The sequence below is a fragment of the Prosopis cineraria genome, unplaced genomic scaffold, assembly GCF_029017545.1.
Source record: "Prosopis cineraria cultivar Desert tree isolate PC_DT_omini unplaced genomic scaffold, ASM2901754v1 PC1780, whole genome shotgun sequence".
In the NCBI taxonomy this organism is placed as follows: Eukaryota; Viridiplantae; Streptophyta; class Magnoliopsida; order Fabales; family Fabaceae; genus Prosopis; species Prosopis cineraria.
In genome coordinates this window covers 22885-28027 of record NW_026557105.1, presented here as the reverse complement: position 1 = coordinate 28027, position 5143 = coordinate 22885, and the positions used below count along the sequence as shown (strand labels likewise).

At 34.2% G+C, this 5143-nt stretch overlaps 1 pseudogene; it reads right to left on the bottom strand.

The window, feature by feature from the left end:
* Window positions 1-908: 908 nt before the first annotated feature.
* Window positions 909-1738, bottom strand: LOC129300864 (uncharacterized; annotated as a pseudogene).
* Window positions 1739-5143: the final 3405 nt, after the last annotated feature.

Genomic DNA, 5143 nt, shown 5'->3' with positions numbered 1-5143 from the left:
TGTACTCATTCTCTTGGAATGCGTCCGAGGTGAAATTTTCACCTGCTGCGATCTGCCACTATGGAGCTAATAAAGGTGATGACAGGCTGGCTGATTCTTTGTACGGATTTCTTAATTGTTCTGTTAAGGTAATGTAGCAATAGCAAGTGTGCATCATGCTTAAGGGTCCTTGCAATCACGTAAAGAAATAGGATGACAAGAAAAGCAAATAAATCTTCAGATATAGATTGATATGCTGAGGCAATTGCTAGAAACCACACTCATCCAGCATCACAAACAATTGCAGTTATGAATGGTAATTGCTAGAATGAGCATGCAAATTTCGTGTGGTCTACTCTCCATCTGATAGATTAAAGAAATTTTTTTGTCTTTTCCGGTTCTCAATTTGCATTTGGCACATTAATTATAATAGGTTTGAGCTAATCTGATGGCTAGTGAAATATTTGAGGTCTCAAAGTTTGTCAGTTTCCAGTGGATTTCCAGTTTCTACTTATTTACTGACATACTGGACCGCTATTCTGCTTTAACCCCGTTGAAAACACTCCATTTTTATGGAACACCATATCATTTAACACTACAACACAGTCTATCCCCCGGTAATAAGCTGTTGGGGAAATTACTTTGTTCTTGCAATTTCACAGAGAAAGAAGTCCTATAAATGTAATCCATTTAACGGGACCAATCAACTGCTGAAATCAAGTTCTCTTTTCCAGCCAAAGTCTACATGCATAATATTTTTTTTTGCATAGTTGATATATTACTTCGTAATCAAACAAATAATCAGGTAAACAATCAAGAGGGAGAAAGAAAATATCTGTGCCCCTGATAGGCTAAAAGAAGATAGCGCATATCTGAGTTCTTGGAATTTGTCAAACACAAGTGGCCCAAGTAATTCAACAGACTACAAGTGTAAGCGGCTTCTTTTAGTTACCACACAAGGCGATATCCTTCTTAGATGGTCTGTAACTCAAAGGAGTTAGACTGTAAATGCAGAGATTGTCTCTTCTTGCTTTGACTGTTATCTCATTAGATGTGCTTCTGTAGCGAGGAACATCGCATGAGGAGGATGAACTCCCCATTAAATTTACTTGGCAAGAAGATGCAACATCAGGGTCTTCGGCACATTTTCACTCCATCAACTGATGGTATTTCCAGCTTGTACATTCCATGCTTATCTGTCGTTCTGTTCACTGAAACTGTTATCTGTTCCTTTGTTTTTAGCTGAGCGCGCTTTAAACATGCAATCTATTTTGACTTCTACTCCTGGAGATATTCAAGGAAGTAAAATGTGTGAACTCTTTTTCATTTTCGCTCAGTACCAGAACATACATGTTCCTCGAAGTTTAATCACAATTAACAAAACTCAAATCTAACAAGAATGTTGATACTCATCACCTGACAGGAAGTAGCTGTGTCTGGAAAAGCTGTTATTGGAGCAGGTGTCACAGTAAACGAAGCCCATCACAGTGATGTGGGAGCTGGGTAACCTGGGTTTCCCTGGCAGCCTGGGTTTTGCGGGCTCAACTTCCAAAACGGGTGTAAACAAGGATAAAAGAAGCAAGAAAACTATCGGGTTCATGGCCAACTTTGCAAAAATGGAGGGAAGCTCCCTAGTAGTGTCTGTGATGTTCTGCAATAGCTTTGCTTTCAAAGGCCTTGACACATAGTAAACGAGTTCGCTGTGTAGACAATGAGGGGAAGATGTTAGTGGTGAACAAACTTCAAGCGAAAAGTTGGAAATAATTTATCTTTTCCATAGAAACAGAGACATGTGGAATGTTATTTGGCAACATATGGAACTTATGAGTAGGAGGAAGAGAATAGTCAATAGATGGTGGATTCTTTGGAATTTTCCGGAGCTGGGAGGCATGTAGCTTGATAGCCTCTCTAGAGAGATTAAGGTGGGGGCTTATAAAAGCACAAAAGAGGACTTGGGATTAATCAAGGATCATAGGCATAGCACTTCTCTCTACTGGGCTTTCTGCAATTTGAACCAAGTGGGTTCGAAAACCACCAATGGGACGCTAATTGCAATGAAGCTCTACGGAAGGCCAGAAGGGAAGTTTCGACACCAAACTACAATGAAGCACCATTCTTAGGATGAAATTTGAAATGATCCAGATTTCAAGTATTATTATATAATTTTATATTATATTTATCAAAATAAAAGGTTATGAAAATTATAAAATAATTTTAATATTTTTTATTTTTAATATAGTTTAAATTTAATTTAAAGGGTCCAATTTAATATTAAAATTTTTATCTAAATGTATTATACATAATACAAATATACTTCAATTATATTATTTGTATTGTATAGAGTACATATGGATAATCAATATATATAAATTATAAAAATTTTATATTAAATTGGACCCTATAAATTAAATCTAGATCAAATTAAAAATAAAAAAGTATTAAAATTATTTTATAATTTTTATAAATTTTTATTTTAATAAATATAATATAAAATTATATTTAAAATCTGGGTTGAGATCTCATCCCAAGGATGGTGGGATGAGCATAGAATTTGAACTGGTTGGATACACTCTTTGTCAGTACATAGGCACAGGGCAACTTCTAGTTGGAACCAATCATTTATTGGAACTATTGCAACAACAAAAGGGTCAAGAACCGAAGAAAAGCTTGAGGAAGGTTAGGAGCATTCCCGTAGGCTGTAGTTGCATTTGCACCTCGCAATGGTATATGCCTCACTATCTGAATTCAAAAAGAAACTAATTAAACGAACAATTTTACAAAATTGTGTGAAGATTAAGCAACTAAGAGGGCTTCTTCTTCTTCTTCTTCTTCTTTTCCTGGTATTGAAAGGTGTCTCACTCAACCTACTATTTTAGGTTTGGATGAAGAACCTCATATCCACTTCATTATCACACTGTCACTTACCAGTGCCAGGTCACCATCTTGCTCGTCACCATCAATCCCTCCTGTGATCCATTTACAACGACATCAAACGACTGTCGCTTACTCGCTTTGCCTTAATTAGAAAGAAACGCATGCAGTACGGTCATTATCATAATTTTGTATTCAGTTTTCATGCATAGTTTCGGTTTGTATATCTCCACCTCCTGTTTTCAGTATGATTTCAAATGAATTTTGCATTCCATCTCGAGCGGGGCCGAGAGACGATCAAGATTTCTGGCGCTCAGATGATATTAATTATTAATATTGAAAAAAAAAAACTATTGATGATTTAGGTGTAGTCCAAAATTCAAGAAAATTGATAAATTATCAAACAACTCACCTCTTTTTCACAAATGTTAAAAGTTGAGGAACATAGCTCATTTTGATTCGTAATATTTTGGCCTGTTATTACACGTAACTCAACTCTGATCGGTATGGGGTATGCCATATAGTCGCAGCCGTCCGTTCCTCATTTTCAGGCGCGAATCTCTCACTTTCACCAAATTAAGACATTTCTATTGATATCGTCGTGCTTCACAGATGTCACGTGGTGCACATTACTTCTGCGGTGTGGGGTTCTCACTAATTTTCTACGAATTACAATATAAATCCTTTTCTATAAATTTTGTTTGGTCTATAATATAGAGAGTAGGTATTATATATATACATACAATGGCAAATCCAGGATCCCAGGGAGCAATATTTATTTAAGAAAAAACAAATGATTATGCATATTGTAATATAAAATTTAATATATACAAAAACCAAATAAATTATAAATTAGAGCTTAGATTCATAAAATTTAGATCAACATCTTATTGCTCCCCTAATAACAAAATGTTATACTCAAAATTTAGAAAAAAAAATTATATTCATTTATTTTAAATAGTTAATCAAAATAGATAAGTTCATGTCATCCAAAATCCTAATTTTAAAATATTAACATAAAAAAGCCCTTAATAATTATAATAAAGTACTAAAAAAATTTAAATAACCTAAATTAGTTGCATATCACCTGTAATAAACATTACTTCCTGACCCCACCATCATTCCTTTTACTTTCCTAGTTCGTGGATTATATTCTTCCCCTTGGTATCGTGAACAGCATTCTTGTTCCTTCTTCCTACTACTTTATTGGGTGCAAAAATTATGGATGAGTGGGGGCATAATGTTAAACTCTATATTATTCATTTGGAGTTACACAAATTTGAGAGGAGGCATCTGCCCACGCTCACACCTACATAGGTCCGCCACTGTATATATATATATTAATCGCACCTTACTTCATTGAAAAATCAATGAGTGTGTTTTAAATAATCCAAAGGTTAACTTTATTACACTTAAAGGTACGATTAAAAGTATGTAAACATATTTTAGAAAATTAAGATGTTAACAAGCTTTTTGAGACATGTAAATCAATCGGTAATGAATTATATTGTGATACTGGAGAAATATTCCTTCCATCTTCATATATAATGTGTTTTTAACCAAATTTTACATATCAATAAAGTTTGTTATGTAGTTGAAATCATATAAAATCGCAATAATTTTTTTATTTTATCCCTAATAATGTCAATTAATATTATAATGGTGGTGGATAAAGCACCAAATTAATATCTTTTTTTTTTTTTAAGATAAAGGTAAAACTATCTAATTATTTAAAAAAAAATTATGACATCTCTTATATTTAGAAACAAAATATACTTATAGAAAAATGCAGGGACGGTGGGAATATCAATTAGGCAGCAATTACTGCACGGCCATTTGCTTAACTAACATAACTCCACGTTAAGTGCGATTAACGACTCAGCCTGGCACCCCACAAGTAGCATGGCTTGGGCCATCCCAATGATTGAAAAGCTAGATATCCATTTCACCAAAGTTACCTTACCCATCTAACTCTGACTGGTGTTGGCCCATACCCCTTATTGGTTAATGGTTACAACTTGCTTGTGAAGTTATCATCGTGAATATGAGTCACTTCAAATTATTTTGCTGAAATTACAGATACGTAATTAAATTAGTAATTTTGACCTGAAAATAAAAATATTTAATACATTATTCTTAAGAAAATTTTTCTCATACGCTTAAATTGATTTCAGAAAGAAAAAAAAACTTTGTTGTGGATTGGAAATTATAGAGAAGGCCATAAGGGACAGGTTGGCGTCAGAAAATGTTTCTAGGCGGCATTGGGGAATGTCCACAGCCCCACAAAATACCA